Below are 21020 nucleotides of genomic sequence, written 5' to 3'. Positions count from 1 at the left end.
AAATTTACTATTTTTTTAATTTCTCGGTAACAAATGAAGATATCAACTTGATTTTTGGTGTGTGTAATTTTTATGTGAATATCTAAAAACCAGTTTCTAGATTTTTAGAAATTCGACCTTGAAAGAAGCGAAGAAAGGTAGAAAAAATTGAAAAATGCCTGCAAATTATCACAATTTCTGACTATACTAAATGAGGTGTTCACTAGATTGGGGCTTGCAAATATTCTTCAGATAAAGATCTAAAAAATATTTTTGCGTTTTTTTTAATTTCGATTTTTAAAGGTTACGACGGTGTACGGCGCGGCGGCTCAACCAACACAGCCACTGTTACTGTACAACGCGACTGGTTGCATTTGCTTCCGGTAACAACTAAAAATCATAAAATAAAAGTAATTAAAAATAAATGAGAAACGAAGTACATTCACTTTCTAGTGGTGTTTGTCGGGTAACGATAAGAATACATTTTTACCCGTACAAAGTACGTGTAACCAGTTATAACTAATATTTTTAAGATGGAAGCCGACTGTTTTGAAACCCACATTCTTAGAATGTTTGAACCATAACTTATGGTTTCATAAGTTAAGGCCTGAACTGAACAAGCTGTTGTGAAGAAATTACAGTACACTGATAGTTTTTTTAATAAATTGAACAGGCTTTAATTCTTATTTAATATTATTCTCACAAGCATGATTTTAATGAACGTCCAGGGGTAAAAGCCCCTTGGTTAGATGGAAAGGGGGAATGAAACGAGCCCCGACCGGCTAAACATCCCCTGACCGTGACTGGATATGCAAGTAACACGGGCGAACCTGCGACGGGCCTGCTAGTATAAATATATATATAAATAAAATTATGCCATCTGCGAAAAAGGTAAAAATAAGGGCTCAAGATTTTGAGTACGATATAACATTTTACATTATTCTAATAAATGTAGTCTGATGTAAATACAAAACTGTATCCGAGTAAGTTTTTTAACGGCTTATTTTTGATACTTTAACGATTAAAGGCTTAACCATTGTGTCAGAAATTTTTTTAAACACAATATTTATTCACGAGTATTAATGTATATAAAAAAAGTTGTTACTAGTAATAAAAAGTATTATCAAGCAGGAAACACGACATATTTGAACAATAAAGTTTAATCTCTTCAAAAAATTATAGGCTTACACGAAATTCAGTTGCCCCAGTTGGCACACTGCTGGCTCGCTCTTTAAACACATCAATCGATATCTCAGCAGAAGCAGAAGAAGTAGCTGATATTAGTAGTACTTTTACTATGTTCTCGTCGTTAGCATTTCGATTTTACGAGTATTATGTGTGTGGATAACGTTAAACAAACGCCGGCCGTAATTTGATTTATTTTACCTCTTTGTTTGATGATTATATTATCCGTTCCACACATTTGTCAAATGTAACACCACTCACCCGACTTTATTCAGTTATTTAGTGTATCCATTTTACGAAATTCTGTTTTTGCCGATTAGCATTCTGTATTTGGTTTTTTAAATTCCTGGATGGAAAATGTTAAAAATCAGTTAAATATAATTTTTTTTTAAATAAACGCGCATTTCGATTGTTATACACTCGTTATTAATATTAAAGATGGGCAGAAATTAGCGAATGTTTAAAAAAAAAATTAATACAAAAAATTAAGTAAATAATAATAATGAATTACTTAAAAAAAGAATATTTTTATGTATGTTTGTAAAGTTTAAATTCTTTTGATGCTATTAATTAATTTATTATTATACATTTTATATCGGTTTCTTTTATTAATTTTCGGTGTTTTTTTTTTTTTTTTTTTTTACTTTGCTAATTCTCTGGCATTTATCAATAACTGTTATTTAATTATGAAAAGTATTTAATTTTTTATTTATCTTTTTAAGCATTTTTTTCTATTAACTATTTTATGTAAATAATCGCCTTAGTGTCTGTAGTCATCAATAAATTTCAGTTTCTTTACGATTGATTTAAAATATTATTTTTCCACGAATTTTTAAATTAATTTATTTTTTTATATTTACATGGCCATTGCAATAAAACTTCAATTTAATTTTTTTTTTAATGTTGTAAATAGATCCAGAGAATTCTTAGATTTATATATTGATCATGAGATATGGAGTCGTCAGAAGGACTGCTTTATCTTGGGAAAGGATATCCTGTCATTCTGATGATAAAAAGATTCTGATGATGTAAAAAGTAATTATCCTTCAAGATGTTAAAATATTCCAGTTTTTCTTTATTTATATAATATATATACTTATATAACTTTTTCTATATTCTATTCACCATATATAATTTGAAAATTTAGAAAGCTTGTATTTTGCATGTTTAATATGCCACGTGTATTTGTAAAATATTAAAAAAAATAATGAATAAATAAATAATTACGTTATTCTCCTTTCTTTTTTCCTGTTTAGCCTCCGATAACTACCGTTTAGATAACACTTCAGAGGATGAATGAGGATGATATGTATGAGTGTGAATGAAATGTAGTCTTGTACATTCTCAGTTCGACCATACCTGAGATGTGTGGTTAATTGAAACCCAACCATCAAAGAGCACCGGTATCCACGATCTAGTATTCTAACCCGTGTAAAAATAACTGGCTTTACTAGGACTTGAACGCTGGAACTCTAGACTTCCAAATCAGTTGATTTGGGAAGACGCGTTCACCACTAGATCAACCCGGTGGGTTAATTATGTTATTCTAAAAACGATGTAGCGCACGGAATGGATTGATAAAAAATTTTAAAGAGCACAACGAGTATAAATCTTTACTCAATCTGATTTTCGTTAGTTATTCTGCAGTAAATATTTTTATGATGAAATAGTAATAATAGTTTTAATATGATATATCTCAGTAGAAGAATATTTGAACTTATTTTTTGTGTATTTTTCTGTTATTAATCTTCTATTAAAAAATCTGATGTGGACATCACATGACTTCCTTGTACGCCTATTAAATTAAAAAAACACATTTTTAAAAGTACATAAAATTTTATTTCACTAACAACTCACAATTTTTTTCATTTTTTTTTATTGTTATTGAATTATTATTTATTGTAAACGTCTTTTTTACAATCAGAGATTAATAATTATTAATAGAACAATTTACTTAAATTAAAAAAAATGTTAAAAAAAGAAAGGAAATGAAGTCTGATTTGAACCGATGTGCCTTCCCCTTGTAAGATCCAAATATTTTATTAATTAAAATTTTATTTGGCTGTAACTCTGGAACCAATGAAAACAAGTACCATTTATGATATATCGTTGAAAATCTCTCAGTGAGGGGTTATTACTGCCTTTAAGAAAAAATCAAATTTTTTTGGAGTTTAGGCTTTTTTGAAAACTTTTAGTCCAGTCGATTGCAATCAAAAAAGGAAGTGCACACTAGATGTTACAACAGTCCTAAACCAAAATTTCAGTATTCTACGGCTAATCGTTTTTAAGTTATGCGAGATAAATATGTACAGATGTCACGCCGAAACTAGTCAAAATAGATTCAAGGTGGTCAAAATGGATATTTCCGTTGGAATCTGAAAACCGAAATTTTTCACGATTACAGTACTTCCTTATACTAAAAATATTCTAAAAGGTCGGCCATACCAAGACTGCAACCAGGATTAAATAGCATTGATGTGATTAAATAATATTCAAAAGTTATTGTACAATATGTTTTTTATCCCAACTGAAGTTATTAGTAGAATGATAACTGATGAAAAAACCAAAATAATTAGGCTTGTTACCTCCTCTTATTCTTCAGAGAAATTTGTAAAAACCATTTTCTTTATTTTTTGAATTACCATTTTTTTTAAGGGGTGCGACGGTATATGGTGCGGCGGTTCAACCAATACAGCCAACAGAGTCTGTGCGACGCGACTCCGGGTACCTGCCTCCGGGTACTTGACTAAAAAAACTTAAAAAAAGAAATTGACCGCGACGAGAAACGCAAGTAACTGTATAGCGTATGCGAAGCTGCTATAGGGATTTTATTATATTTTTTAAATCTATTTAACTAGTAATGATTAATTTAATATACCTCACTTGATGAATTCAAAATAATTTTGGTCGTCTGTTATACGATTGATACACCCATAATTTCATCCGTACAGAATAAATGAATCGTTCGAAACCTGTTTCATAAAAATTGGGACAGTCATTTTCGACTTACCGAGCCAGAAATACGTACTACAGATACTAGATCGTCATTTTGCTTCCACACCGCTAAAAATACTACCTTACGAGCCCATCGGTTGCTGCTGCAGAAGGCTAATTGCGTACCCTTTAAAGAATATGTAACTGTTTAATGTACTTATATTTTAAAAGGGATTTGAAGGTTCTGATTTACCCGTACAAGAAACTGTTGATAGAAGAGATCAGGGAGATATTCTGAAAAGGTAATCCTCGAATCAGTCTACTGATAGGATCAGGTATGCGTTGGCTCTAGAATCCTGGGTCTGAATAGAGCGGAGTGAATCCTACACGCTGTGAACCTATTGTTGAAAGAGAAAAGATTAATTAAAGGAAAATGAGGTAGGTGATGAGAAAGTACGATTTATTTATCGAGTGACTGCGACACAAAACGAACGATCCGGTTTAGAGTACACCTCGAGACCTACTCCACAAAAGCGGGTTTTCATCACACTAATCATTTTCTGAAAGAGAGACATTTTTACCCGAAATGGGAGCAAAATATTATCGATAAAGATTTTGCTGCCACCGTTTGTATGTATGCTACAAAAAAATCTTTTTCCGTTCAAAAATAATTATAAAATTATCCAGTTATAGGTATAATATTTCTAAAGAAATGATCTTGACGATCCTAGAATCGTGTAGCGTTAGGAAATATCCAACTCGACTGTAAACTTTTAAGTTGGACTACAGCTCTGGAAATATGGATTCATATTGTTTAGTCTGCTTAACGATCTGTGTATCTCTTTCCCTCCTCACAACATTTTATATTTATTTATTTTATTTATCCGCTTATTTTTCTAAGTTGAAATGTCTTAGTTTGCGATGTCATCATACGCAATAAAATATCTATAATAGACATTACAGAAACAGATGATAGAAGACTGATTAAACAGTAACTTATTAGGTCTAGGTATTAAAAATTTAAATTAAATAAATTATGCCTTAAAAGTATACGACCTTTTTGGTAATTTAAACACTGTTTACGTACCAATATTCAGAGACATTTATATAAAACATCTGTACACATATGATAATAGAAATTTTATTTTAATATTACGGAATCTTTTTTTGTCTAAAGAGCGATTTGAAATACTAATAACAATATTTAACTTTTAGCTCTATCAGGTCTCTTTCGAAGGAAGTAAGATCAAACTAATCTTTGATAGCTACAGAAAGATGATTCATTAAAAAAGTTCTTTTGACTCTATCCGAGAGTCTCGTTCTAGAATCATCAAATTATACGTAACATCGTTTTTGTGTAATAGTTCACAAAACAAACGTTTGTTTTATAATCTCATAATTTTCATCAGCAAGAGAAGCAAATAAAGTCTACTCAATTTTATATATATTTAATATATTAAATTTATTTATTTTATATTTTATTTGCTTTTATTTTATATATATATTATATATATATATATATATATATATAAAAGGAAGTGGCAACAATTTAATGGAAATAAATCGCATTCTACAGGTATTTAGTAGAATTTATAAAACACTATACTGATCCTTTTCAGATCCCTAAGTACATATTCTAAATGTGCAGAATTTTATTTTTAAATCATGTAAATTTGTTGTCTTCCCGGTGTATATAAGCCATATAAAACTGAATTTTTACTGTAGACAAAATTGTTTTTGTCTTACCAAAAACAATTCTGTTGGAAATTCATTTTAAGTTTGTTTATTTTTACAATAAAGGTAATGAGATTTAAATAAAATCATTTTGCCCTTAAAACACATTCGATCAACTAATGAAATTATATTACGAAATTTCCTAGAAGACATTAATGTGTAAATTTTGGTTAACTTTTATCAATACAACGTCTCATTTCGAGATACCGGGCTGAATTTTTTCCTTTTTTACCTCCTGGGCCCATTTAAGATGTGTAATGACCTTTAACCGAACCGGAACTAAGATAGAATCGTTATGCGAGTTTCAATCAATTCGATTGGGTGGTTCAGGTGTGATTCAGACAGATTTCCATTCATATAGACTTTTGAACTGTTTAAAATTATAAAATTAAGCTATATCTTACATTATATTAAGTAATAGTATAAGTCATTTTAGTTTATTTGTTTAAATAATTATAACACTGTATAAAAAAAAAGAAGAAGAAAAAATGCTGGTATTGTTTTACTTGAAGATTTAAGAAAAAAATCCTGTTGACCTTTCTTATTATTATCCGTCCAGTGTTAATGTCAATTTCTTATGTTATAACGTAACCGATGTATTAGTTTAAGCTACTACTGTTTGACTCGGGGTTTTATTTTTACGGCTTCTCCCTCGAAAATTCTCATGTTCTTAATTCGTTTTAGAGTAAATGGATGTTTTTGTTATTTTCTTCTTTCTGTTCGTTTAGAGTATCTTTTTGCATATTTATATTTAAATTTTATATTTGTTATAATTTACTTTTAAAATGTAATCGAACATTTTATAAATCATCACTACTCAGACGTTCCGACTTCATTTGAACTCGGTTTCGGATCCAGTTAAAAATAATACAGATAGTTCGGAATTAGATTTTAATGCCGGTTTTACCAGTCTATCTTGGTAAATGGTGTTTAATTGATAATACTATTTTCGAGTTAGTCTAGCTGAAAATGGTGTACACTAACAACAGCATACCGTTTCGGCTTACAAACTGTTATGTGGCGGTGATTGCAATTTGCATTTGCGGTAATTTGTATTTGCTTATATCGTAAATACAGATTACCGAAAATACAGAATCTAATAAGCAATTAAGGTGTTACAAATTAATAACAAAATATTCGATCAAAAACAAAACCACTCGTGAACAATAGATCTTAATAAATTATAAAAACTATCTATCAAAAAGTAAGGAAATAAAATGTGTCTTACAAAAGAAAATGGAGTAGAAATCTACGTATTTCTAATGATGGAATTCACTAACATAGAAATGCAGGTATAGTGGCTTCACTAATAGCAATGTCTTAATGTGTAAATATATTTCTCTGTATGTATCGAAAAAGAGTTTAATATCCTATTTTTGAAAATTGAAAACTTTTAAAATATCAACAGTTGTCTCTATCTTCGGGAATGTTCCCTTGCGCCATTATCTCCATTTTTCTCTATTCCCAGATAAACGTTTAAGATCTTCATAGTTGCCATTTCAATTTTGACCGTGTGTAATTTTTAATCATTTACTTTCTTTTTTCACCTTCTACAGATATTTCTAGCATTGCTTTAATCAGTTCTTCTCATATTATTACTCCCAATCAATTTGATTTCCTCTTCTGAATTGTTCTGATTAAGCTTCTTCTACCCCTCATCATTACTTATAAATTATTTATTAATAGCTTTTTCGTTTAATCTTATCCAGTTTCCTCTATAAACACATTTTTAATTTTATTCTTTTCTTTCCCCTTTTTCTTAATGCCTACGCGTCACATTCACACGGACGTATATACCTTCATCCTCCCTTTGTCTTGTAAAGCATTTTTTTTACATTATCTTCAAAAATCAAGGTTGAGATTAAGAAGCATCCCTCCCTTACTCTTTTTAGGGGTCAAACTGTACAGTTTGATCATCCTTTATTTCCATAACAGTTTTTTGGTTTTGGTGCAATTCTTTAATTAATCATTTAAACATTAATTTGAACATATTGGATTTCTCATGTTTCCGTTAACTTATCCCATTTACAGATCGAATAGGTTTCATTTCTACAAAAGATATATTTATTTCGTTAAATGTTATCAGTAGTTTTTATTAGCCCTAACGCATCTCTTGTGCTTCTTCCGTCCTTAAATTCCCCCATTCTTAAATCCAATCTCATTATTTTAATAATAAATAAATACAAAAAAAATTTGTTTTATTTTAATTTATGAAAATATTTTATCAATGAAATTGAAAAAAAATATATGAAATTAATAATTCATTATAATTTATGAAAATAAACATTTCTAATTTAGTCAATAAAAAAAATAATAACTAATAATATTGTATTATAATTTAGGAAAAATAACAAAGTTATTTGAAAAAGAAAACAAAAATTAAAGAAATAAATTTAAATAGACAAGTAGTTTAATTACACTTACAGTGAAAATTTATCTGTCTCACTTTACGAAAAATATGTGTTAATTATTGACAGTTATGTTTAGGATAAAACTAAAATATTGAGTGTTTTAGAATTATGTTTTGAAGTCGAAATATGTATCATAAATATTTTCGTAACGTATATTTCGAATATAATCAAAATCGAGGGAAAGTCTCTATTTAATGTTCTTCGTAACTTTTCTACTTTACGAGATGACAATGGTGACACACTTAAGTTGAATACCTTGTAAATCTTATTTTTTTATTTCATGTCACTTTCCTTGAGATGAGGAAAGTTTTATTTTTGGCATCGGAAAAGTTTTGTAGACCTTCCATCAATTTGTTTTTTTTTTCAGATTGATATATATCTGTTATCACTTCGGTGATTAACACGAATCATTTGATGACCTTTTTTTATTAATTCGGTGCTGTTGTTCTAGAGTTACAAAAATATAAACATATTGTCCTTCTTAAGTTGTCGTGTAAAAATAAAATTGCTGTTTACTAATTTTATAGGGATTAATTATAAATACATTCAATTGGAATTGATTGTGTTTTAATATAAGAAATAAAGAAAGATTAATTTTTTTTCTTTCTATAAGTTAACGCATAAAGAAAGTAAAAGCATTTTTAAGTTGCACTGATTATACAAAGGTAGGTTTGATAATTCATGTTGCTAATATTGTATGTAAGTAGATATGCTAAACGCACTAATACGTTGTGTAATACTAGACGATTTTATTTTTGTAATGCTTTATACCAAATTTTTAAATAGGATCATACACCAATTGATATACTCGTATTCGTACGTATAATTTCTCAACTTTTCTTTATAGAGATGTTAAAAAGTTAAGAGAAAATTAGAATGCATTTTTACTTCCTTGTACGAAGTAAAGAAAGTATTATGATCGTGAAAAATTTCGGTTTCCGGATTTCAATAGAAATATCCATTTTCACCATCCCTGAATCTATTTTGACTAGTTTCGGCGTGACGTCTGTACGTACGTATGTATCTCGCATAACTCAAAAACGATTAGCCATAGGATGTTGAAATTTTGGATTTAGGACCGTTGTAACATCTAATTGTGCAATTCCCCTTTTGATTGCAATCAACTGAACAGAAAGTATCCAAAAATTTCCAAAATTCAAAAAAATTGGATTTAGGAATTTTTTTTAATGCAATAATAAGCCCACATTGAGAGATTTTCAGCGACATATCATAAGTGATATTTATTTTCGTTGCCCCAGAGTTATAGCCAAATAAAATTATAATTAATTAAATATTTGGATCTTACAAGGGGAAGGTATCAATTATGAACCTCTGATTGTAAAAACGTTTTTATGACAAATAATAATTCAATAATAACAATAAAATAAAAAAATATGAAAAAATATCAGAAGTTATTAATGAAATAAAATTTTATGTACTTTTCATTTAAAAAAATGTGTATATGTAATTTAATAGGCGTACAAGGAAATCATGCGGTGTCCACATCGCAATCATTAATTTTCATTAATGATTCTTTTTTTTTTAATTCTGTTATTTTCATACACACATACACACACACACACACACACACACACACACACACACACACACACACACACACACATACATATATATATTTATGGTTTGCTTGGCATTTCTCCCGCCACCACCCCATTCAGTCGCCCTAAAGTATAAGACCGAATGTCTGTGCCACAAACGGCTACTGAGTCACAAAACAGTTCAGCGACCAGTCTCCTAAATAGCTCCTAGAGCTAACCCAAAAGCGTGAGCGGAATAAGCGTGGTACCACACACCACTCGCTTGAGTGTCCCACTACCCACTTGTCATATATCAATAAAATGGATAAGCACACCCATCAACTACTAAAACATATATGACCATGAATAATTAATTTATCTTGTCAAAGACAGCAATTTGCTGCCACGCCTAGGTCGCTGAATGCCAGCAAGTACCTGTCCACCATTTAAGCGCTTGGAGCCTTAATCCGGCTGGTAGCCAGCCATAGCCATATCTCTCGGTTAGCTTCCCACAGCAGCGCGGTAGGAGTCTTTTCCCTTAAGTAAACTACTGATGTCAATTGAACAAAGCAACCGTCTCACACGGTCAGACAATGCGGTTCTCGCCTCATTGACTCGCCGCTTGTAAGTGGCCAATTTTCCCCTTGACCTCTAAGTCCCAGGGTGGCCTGAGTTCTGCCCCCCCCCCCCCAAGAGCTGGGCAATCGAACATCATGTGTTCGTTCGATTGGACCTCCCCGTAGACGCATAGCTCATCAGCTGCCAAACGGAACCGAAACAAATATTAGTTTAAATTTACATGGTTGGAGAGCACTCGGGCTCCCGTTGCCCTAAAAAAAACGAAGGAGAGGCATACCATCCCCCCAAATCCTGTATAAATCTATATAAGGACTTTCGCTTAGTCGTGGCGTGCCATTATTGCTGCCATGCTTCCATCGCGAGGCTGTAAAGCCTCCTCCGCAGGCGGAATATGGGCAACTGAACGAAATTTAGAGCCGGTGCATTGAGATCACCGTTCCGCTCCGGTACAGGCCCGGCTCGAAACCGCATCCCAAATACCTCGGCCTATATATATATATATATGTATATATTACAATAATATATGCAGAACTGCAGATTTTAGTAAAGATTATGAAATGTTAATTTAAATATTTTCAGCAGTTATCGACTAATCGCCGGAGATACTTAAAAGTGGAGAAGAATTTATTAGGATAAAATTTTAAATCTTCTTTTTCGAAGTATTTTTTGACAAAAACCTATTCTTTTTTAATAAAACTATTAATGTATTATTTTTACTTTCCCGCCGAATATAACTAGAAGAAATATATTAAAGGGGAAATTGTGGTGATCATGTTAAAAATGAGGTATCGGCTTGTTTTGTTTCAAAAAATCAACCATCACTTCTTAAAATTAGAAGATGTATGTTTTGCTCTTTCTTCTATTTTTTTTTTCAGTTTAAATATTTTTCAAAAAAAATTTGAGCGTTTATACTTTACATATAGAGCTATCAAGAAATGTCTACAATTTTTTTAAATTATTTACCCCGGACCTAAAATGCAGAAAAGTTATTGGAAATCACATAAATCCTTACTAATTCTAAATAAGATTTTAAGTTAAATTACTTTTTGAAATAATAACATACAATAGTTATAATTTTCCGGGTAATATTTTATATTACTAAAAATGAAAAGAGCACTAGATCTCTTTAGATTGATAGGCGGGGGGGGGGGATGTTTAATTCACATTTGCATAAAATTTAATTTGTAATTAATTAGAGTTCATATTGGGACATATCGTAACCGTAAATTCTTATTAGTCGTTGAATATTAAGTACACATAATTTAAGAAGGAAAAATTGCAGTAGATCGGGAAAGAAGGTGTAGAATAGTCAAGTGTTGCTTCCGTAATACTCTAGTGATTCGGAAACTAATAAAATCGTATAAAATGTATTTAAAAAATGTAAAAATAGAATTTACATATTTAGTAACTTTAAAAAGTCGGATGGTTTCAAAGAGATAAAGAATATGTCTTTTTTTTATTGGAAATCGGGGAAACTAAAGCCATGATCGAATTATCCGGTGAAATCGCTTTGTAAAAGGTATAAAAAAAGGGTAATGAATTTAAAAACATATTCAACTACTGGAAACATTTAAAGAAAATTGAATCGTGAGAAATCGAAAGGCATCGTTGAATATAAAGATCGTTTTTCCATTTATAATACAAACGGTACTTACGCCCGATAGAATACTATGGTAACAGAAATTTTTGTCACCCGCATGCGCGCGCGCGCGCGCGACTATTCTTTCTTTCACTCGCTGTGACCCTAATTTTATTAATATTCAGAAATTTATACTCCATATTATACCGCAATGAAAACAATTATGCTATTAAAAATTACGGTAATTTGACTTCTATAAACACTTCATTACCGTCTGATCTAAATTACAAATCCATCGAAAGTAAACTAATTTTTTTTGTTATCTTATAATATTAATTTTCATGCGTATTTATCTATTAAATGGTTTTCAAACTTAATTAAATCATTTGTCTATATTTTTACGACTTTTATAGAATTTATATAATTTTATCTACTTTATATATATATATATATATATTCACACGCACGCGCGCGCCACATACAACGCAGGTGTACCTAAAATGACCGTGTGTATATTTTTGGATTCCGTGTCATGATGAATAAATGAAACAATGTTGATTTCCCCTTTTCTTTTTTTTCTGCCCGCCATTTTGTGTTTATTAATAAAACTTTTATTGGAAGATGGAATTTAGTAATCACAATAAATTGAAAATGGCGGCCATGTCAATTTTTCAATCCTTTATATCTTGATAATCCTTAGTTTCCTCATATTATGTTTTATTTGCAAAAGTTTAAAGATTTTATTTGAAAATCGGTTGATAAATAACTAAATTATAACAAAAAAATCTGATGTGGATACCACTGACTTCCTTGTACGCCTATTAAATTACATATACACATTTTTTTAAATGAAAAGTACATAAAATTTTATTTCATTAATAACTTCTGACTTTTTTTTATTGTTATTATTGAATAACTTATTATTTATTTATCGTAAATTTGTCGTATTTGTTATTATTTATCGTAAACATTTTTTTACATTCATGGATGGTCAAAATAGATATTTCCGTTGAAATTTCCGAAATTTTTCGCGATTACAATACTTACTTTACTTCGTACAAGGAAGTAAAATATATGACGTAATTTTTTCACAGTTTTCATCTCTATTGAAACAGGTTGTACTAGATTTATTATGTTATTTATTGATTTACAATTAATTATTTCGGTTTTTTATTAATATTGTTTATAAATTCCTTTCAGTTAAAAGTAAACAAAGATAATTATCTAAGATAATACAACAGTTTAATTCTCATAAAAATATTAATTAAAAACATTTCAAGAATATTAACTTTTATTTTTAAAATAGCAGTAATTATTATGATACTTTTAAAATTCAATCAAAGATGTTCAAAGTGACCACCATTAGAAAAAACATGTCTACTCTTCTCCTGTGATACAGTATTACTCGAGCACTTTCTGGAGTATTTATTATTTGATTAAATCCATTCTGGATTCTCAGATTGGGTCTTTTATACTAAGGACTGCAGCAGAATAACAGTATTTTTTAAAAGATCGGAAAGTAGAACTCAAGAGGGTTGAAGTTGGGTGATCCGGCAGGCCACTATACTGGCCCACCGCGACTTATCCATTTTTCAGGAAAAGATTCATGCAGATGACCTGTTACCAACCAACTGAAATGTGCTGGAGCATCATAATGGTGAAACTACATATTTATTCTTACCTTTTAGAGGTAACCTGGAAGATTTTCTGTCAAATAGTTCAGCTAATTTTCTCCAATTTAGAAAGGTTTCGTTGAACCACAGGATCCAACAGAGATACTCGTTAACAATAACTGTCCGTATGTGTGGAGAAAATCGTTGTTGATGGCTGCTCCGGTAGAAAGAAGAATCCTCTTTCCAATTATGCTGGTTGTGAAGCTTTACACCACCATTCTTTTTGAAACATCTTTCATCAGTGAATTGTATGCTGGAAGAAAAGAAGGGGTTTTCAATATTTTTTCTTTGAAACCAGTTACAGACAGATAGAGGAGGAGATGAAACCCACCGGGTTGGTTTAGTGGTGAACACGTCTTCCCAAATTACCTGATTTCGAAGTCGAGAGTTCCAGCGTTCAAGTCCTAGTAAAGGCAGTTACTTATATACGGATTTGAATACTAGATCGTGGATAACGACGGTGTTCTTTGGTGGTTGAATTTCAATTAACATCTCAGGAATAGTCGAACTGAGAATGTACAAGACTACACTTCACTTACACTTATACATATCATCTTCATTCATCCTCTGAAATAATACCTGAACGGTAATTCCCGGAGGCTAAACAGAAAAAAAGAAAAAAGTAGAGAAGGAAATGAAATCTGGCTGATAATTACGTCATATATATTCTGCGATAATTTGGTTGTTTGTCAACCGATTTTCAAAAATAAGGTCATTTTGGTCACAACAAAATGCTTAACAATTTTTAAATAAAAACTAATACGATAAAATTAAGGATTACCGAGATATAAAGGTTTGAAAAAATGAAGTGGCCGCCGTTTTGAAATTTTGAATGTGTTTACACTGTATTTTTTTATTTATTAGACAACTCTGGTAAAAAAGTGTGTACCAAATATTATCGTGATTCCTCAATCGGATCTTGAGTAATAATTTTAATTAAACATAAAATGAAGGGAAAAGAAGGAAAAATCGATATTTTTTTGTAGGACGTTTCTGTTTATTTTGATGCGTAGAATCTGAAAATGTATACCCACCATTTTAGGTACTTTTGTATATATATATATACACACATACACACACATTTGAATCAAGTCAAACAATTTTGGTTTTTCGGATTAGAATAAAAATGATGTCACCATCCGCCATTTCATTTTCACTACATTCATATTTGTTTTCTCCTACTGGCAACAACAGGCTGGTGGCCAGTTAAAATTATCGCACTCTGTTCATTGTTGTGGTAGATGGATTTTGCGAAGTTAGGAAATCCTAGCTCGATCGAGATTCTACCGCAGTATGTTTTTGTAGATGAAAGAAAAAGAGAATACGGTTCCTTCAAGATGGTTGATTGAACGGCAGTCTACATGTAACCACTTATGGTTTTGATAAGTAGTTTTAAAAATTCAGTTCTGAAGTTACTGGGAGACAATAATTTGGAACAATATTTTCTGCTCGTCGAAAAAAAAAGGGAAATTATTTCGTAAGTCATTTTCGTTTTGGCAGAGTGTGCTTGTTTTTCTTGAGAACTACATTGTTATTTACGGGAGTAACTGGTGACTCGTGAAGTTGCTTACAATAATTATAGTTATGCTATTTTAAATACGAATTTCAATGTTAATAAGATTTTAAGTATTAATTTTTTTTTAATTACTCAATTTCAGTTTTTTCTATTTACTTTCTTATCTATTGAAATAAAAGGAAATAAAATACGGATTTCTGTTGATATTCTCTTTAGACTGTCAACATCGGTAATGACATCGGACTTGCCCATCGGTAATGGGTGTTGATAGGGGATATATAAATATTAAAAACAATATTTTATTTTATATATATACATATACACTATATTATGTATATGTATTAATCCAGATATAAACTATTTCAGGATTGACAACAAAAAAAATTTGTTCATAAAAGATTCTGTTCTTTAAAAGAATTAGTTGAATCTATATTTTTTCTATGTATAGAATGTTAACTAAGTATGGCAACGTTTAAATAAATCTTCGATAGTTAAGCATAGAAAAATTAAATTTATCAAACACGTAGATCTCGAAACGATCTGCGGGAGAGGTTAATTTGAATACACACGCGGCTTCGGTAAACAACCCACTTGCACGAACTGCAACTCATTCGTAATGGTTTGAATACCAAACGCTAGGCGTAATGAGTCAGTGATTAAGCGCACTCGACCGTAACAGCATAATTTGAACGCTAATGTGGCACAATCTTGCATATTATATGGAAGCGTAATGCAGTTTACGTCTAATGCAGCGCTAGTTTTAGCAAGGTTTGTTTTTAGGTATAACCGAGAAAGGAGCTATAATTCTGATGGCCTTTCTTCGGTTGATTACAATCCGTAAAATCCATAACCGGATTAACTGTAAGGGGAAGAGTCATTTTAATAAATATGAATCAAATTAGATGGATTTGTAAGCGGATAATAAATAGTAATTTTTTAGGTAGATTTCATAAGAAAGTTACCTATTGTAATGGGTACCATGATTCGACTTCTGGAAAATTTCGACATATCTTCGCATTTCACATCCTCCAGACCTCAAAACTACCGTCAGTACAAAAGTTTATATATATATTTCACTTTCTTGTCGACACGAAACTGCCGTAATTTTGAGCCAATCACTTTCAAATTGATACATAAAATACAACTACCCAAAATCTCGGTCGAGTTTGCTAATGGGCAAAATCGGACCATAGGGGTGGAAATAAGGGGCTTTATTGAAATAAAATATCGCTTTAACTGTCTTATTAAGTAAAATATACAATTCATTTAAAGTTCCTACTATTCTTTGGATAAGGGTTTAAAAGTTATCTAAGTAAAGTTTTTTGATATCACCAACCATTGGCCGAGGGGGTGGAAAAAATGGGAATTCAAAGACAAAAAAATCATACCTCCTTTAATAGACACAGTATCGTATCGGTTTAAAGTGGTCATTATTCCTCTAAACATTAGCTAAAACTTTTTTTCTATAAATTTTTTATAAGATCAATCCTTACGGCAGGGGATGACCAAAATATTGTTGGAATTGTAAGAGGATGGGGCTTGTCGTATGGTAAACATGTGAAACGTTTTTTCGCATGCAACCATTGTTGTATTGAGTGAATTTGAAGTTTTTCTTAACTTTAAGGTGAAAATCTTTTTTATCCCCTACTTAGCACCGGTGAAATCTACCTCCGCCTTCTGGCGTGCGAAAGGGATTTTTTTTTGTAAGAAATGTAGATTCTTGATGAATTACAGGTAATCATTTTATATTTTACTGATTTATTAGTTATTTATTAAAATAGTATTTTCAGTACGATTTATTGTACGCTCGATCTGTTACTTTTTTTTTATACGTAAAGGTTATAGGGAGAAATAAAAACAAAAATAAGAAAAATTTATACGCGGTAGATAAAGGAGTAAGTGGTGTAATAAGATGAATCCGTTATGTAATTTTTTTTTATGGAGAGATAGATGGATGTGTATGAACACGTATGTTTGTTGTATTGGATATTTATGTATAAGTAAAATATATCGGAAAATAAATAAATGGGAGTGACATTCTTTGTACTTTATTGCAGTACTAAAGTTAAAAATAAATGTATGATGTTTTTATTTCAGGCCTTTCTACGGGCGATTTTACGTACAGGAATGCGACTAACTACGGTTTGACTTTTTTCGTGTCAATTTTACGTAAAATAAAAATTTATTTATTGAAAGCAAATACTTTCTTTCAAATATTCTTTGGAAGTTTGGAACTTTAGATAATGTTTCTGTGTTCATTTTATAAAACAAGGTTTTCGTCCGTTAAACTCAGTTGTTAGTAACGCGTTCTTTATTCCCTCTTTTCCTACGATGCAGTTCTTAATTCTTTAAGAGTTTATATAAAATACTACTGCTTAGGTATATTTAAAAAGTTTTATCCGACGTTTTAGATTAAAAATATAAAAGTCATTTCGGCCTTCACTAATAATAACGTAATAATGTTCATTACGTTATGTATATAATTTCATAATTTTAATTAGTAACTGGTTAGATCAAGGATTGTGAGAGGAAGACAAAATTCTGTGAAGCCGGTGAGAATTTCTACCATTTCTCAGAAGAGAATACAGTCGCTCGATTCATCTAAACCGTCATATTAGTTGTACTATTGCATCGCAGTCAAGCATCGTAAATCACTTTAATGTTTTCTAAAGGACGGGTGAAATGTTTTTTAACGGCTGAAGATCGGAAATCTTTTAAATACTTAGATGAATGTTTTTAAATATACTAGTGTAATAATTTTAAAAAAAGAAGCGGTTCGTTTGATGAATCTCATAAACTTGTCTGTAGTACTTTTCAATGACAATCTTTTCTTTCGTGACAAATACTAATATGTAGAAAATATTTTAAAAACAACTGTGGACAATCCATACGTTTATACCATAACACTACTGGACAAGCCGGGTGAATGGTTTTGATGTTCATATACATAATATAACTCAATTTTCTGTCTATTTTACATTATGTGAGGCCAGAAGTAAACAATCTGTCTGTTTGTGTGTGTGTGTGTGCGTGCTGTGCGCGTGTACACAACATACATACATATGACAATCTTCAACGATTGATGCAATTCACCGGTTGGACAAAAATGACACAACACTTTTAAAAACAGCAACCACACAATAAGAACGTTTATCATTATTACTTACGCCTATTAATAATCACAGATTATCACATTATTCGTTTTTTTTTTGTTTTTTTGTTTTTTTTCTATGAGAATCTATAAATATGTTAGTCTACGGTAATGTAAACAATACATTATTATTGAAAAATTTATTCGAATTTCAATTTCCTAATTTTAAAATATTCATATTATTTCCTACTTTTTTCCTGTCTCTGGGAATCATCGTCAGGTATTACTTCAGAGGATGATATGTATGAATGTAGTCATGTACAGTCTCAGGTCAACCATTTCTGAGATGTGTGGTTAATTGAAACCCAACCACAAAGAACACCGGTATCCGCGATCTAGTATTCAAATCTGTATAAAAGTAACTGCCTTTACTAGGATTTGAACGTTGGAACTCTCAACTTCGAAATCAGCAGATTTGCGAAGACGCGTTCACCACTAGACCAACCCGGTAGGTTACTGCTTGAGGCCTAGAGTAAATAAATAAACGCTTTGTATGTTAGTTCTACTTGAATTTTAATTCGGTACATATCATGTACGATATTATATAAACAATAGTTCATAGCCATTTATAGTTTTATGATGCATTTAAATTATATTTCCGACACTATTTTAAAAAGGATTACTTGGTCTTGTAAAACTTCATTGTTAATTTAACTGTGGCGTTGTTAACTACTTGTCATAAAAGTTACTTTGAGTGACATTGTTTTTGTCATTAATTTGGTTTAAATAAGTATCATACAAAAATGTATGACTTATTTGCTTTATTACAGTGCAAGTTTTTGTTTATAAGTGTTGTGAAATTAAATAACTATGGCCGAGAGTCCTTCTTGCTGTATAGTTAAACACAGAAAAAGTAAATATTAGAAAGCGGGAAAAAGACGATAGTTTTGAATGTTTTCAATAAATTTCGCGAAAAATACCCTATTTTAGAAATTAGACTAGTAGAAGCGGTTACGCCTGAATTCACGGGTGTATCCGTTTCAAATATTGAGAGATCGCGAGCTGAAAAGAAAAAAATATGGGCTAATATATACGCCAAAAAAGAAAATTAAACGTTCAAAATCCGTTTTAGGCCAATTAGACGATTTCAATAAAAATGCTCTCTCTTTTTCCTGTTTAGCCTCCGGTAATTACCGTTCAGATAATACTTTAGAGGATGAATGAGGATGATATGTAAGAGTGTAAATGAAGTGTAGTCTTGTACATTCTCAGTTCGACCATTCCTGAGATGGGTGGTTAATTGAAACCCAACCACCAAAGAACACCGGTATCCACGAACTAGTGTACTAGTTTTACTATTACTAGTGTACTAGTGTTTCAAATCCGTGTAAAAATAACTGGCTTTACCAGGACTTGAACGCTGGAACTCTCGACTTTCCAAATCAGTTGATTTGGGAAGACGCGTTCACCACTAGACCAACCCGGTGGGATCAATAAAAATGCTGCCAGATCCAAACCCCTCGGTTTTTGGTTTTTTTTTAATGAACTGCCCACACTCGATAAGGTACTTTTATCTGTCAAAATTGATTCGGATTTACTGAAAATTAGTCGGGCTATTTTACATAAATTTCTTTTACCGGTGGTTTTAAAAATTGCAGGAAAAGTTAGAAACAGTTTCATCGATGATAGAGATGATATAAAGATTTGGCAAAGGAAATATTTGAAACAAATTAAAGAGTTTAGAAAAATGGTAAGAAAACATTTTTTATCTAAATGAAATTTGGGTGAACGAACGTCATTCAGTCAATCAGTTTGGTGTGACAATTCCGTTAAGATATCTAAATAGGCTTTTCTGTCTGGTTTAAGTACCGGTATAAAATCGGCAAGTAACAAAAAAAAAAAAAAAAAAAAAAAAAAAAAAAAACGGTTGATTTTTGTCATGTCATGTAGGGAATGAAGATGGATTTGCAAACGATGCATCATTAGTTTTCGAATCCAATAAAAAGGGTAATTACCACAAAGGTACGAATGGTCATTAAAAAAAAAAAAAAACTGGTTTAAGACGATTATGAAATAAATTCCGCCGAATAATGTTATTGTTTTGGATAATGCACCACAGTATAGTGTAAAATTAGAAAAAAATCCCCAATACATCGTGGCTAGTGAGGGAAAAACAAATCCCATTTGATTCCACATTTTTAAAGGTTGAACTCCTAGAAGTAGTTAAAAAAAAGTAAGCAAAAATTTAACAAATTTGTAATCGATGAAATGGCTGAAGTAAATGGATATACATTATTACGGCTACCACCATACCGCTGCAATATGAATCCAGTATAACTAGTGTGAAGTCAAATGAAAGGATTTGTAGCTCGGAATAACAAAAATGATAAATTAGTGAGTGTAAAGGTTTTACTTGAAAACGGTATCGCTGAAGTAACGGCAGAAAAGAGGTAGAATTGTCTTAAACATGTGCTGCAAGAAGATGAAAAAATGTGGAAGGTAGATTATTTTGTTGATATCGAGGTGGATAAACTCATTAATTTCGAAAATGACTCCTCGGAATCTAATGTTAGTGAAGATGAAGATGAGCTGTTGAGTAGATGTAATTTATTTATCGAGTGATTTACCATATGAAATGAGAAAAAAACAACAAAAAATGGTAATAAATCGTAACATATCTCTTAATTTATTTTATGCATGTAAACAGTATTTCAGAATTTATGTAAAGCACTTAACAAATTATTAATTTCATTAAACCATTATTATTTTGTATAGCTACTCTGTATGACAATTACTCCGGT

The 21020-nt window shown here is 30.9% G+C and overlaps 1 protein-coding gene across 4 annotated transcripts in view; it reads right to left on the bottom strand.

The window, feature by feature from the left end:
* The window catches only part of LOC142325955 (synaptotagmin 1-like), a 208764-nt gene that overhangs the window by 169739 nt on the left and 18005 nt on the right, over nt 1-21020 (bottom strand). The window contains exon 2 of one of the 4 annotated variants that reach the window (XM_075367921.1): nt 13621-13865. The exons of the other annotated variants lie outside the window; for them this stretch is intronic. The gene's annotated coding sequence lies outside the window, so the exon portion shown is untranslated. The remainder of the gene's footprint in view (nt 1-13620; nt 13866-21020) is intronic. 4 annotated transcript variants of the gene reach the window in all.

This window comes from Lycorma delicatula, chromosome 6, assembly GCF_047948215.1.
Source record: "Lycorma delicatula isolate Av1 chromosome 6, ASM4794821v1, whole genome shotgun sequence".
Lineage (NCBI taxonomy): Eukaryota > Metazoa > Arthropoda > Insecta > Hemiptera > Fulgoridae > Lycorma > Lycorma delicatula.
This window is presented reverse-complemented; position numbering and strand designations above follow the sequence as displayed.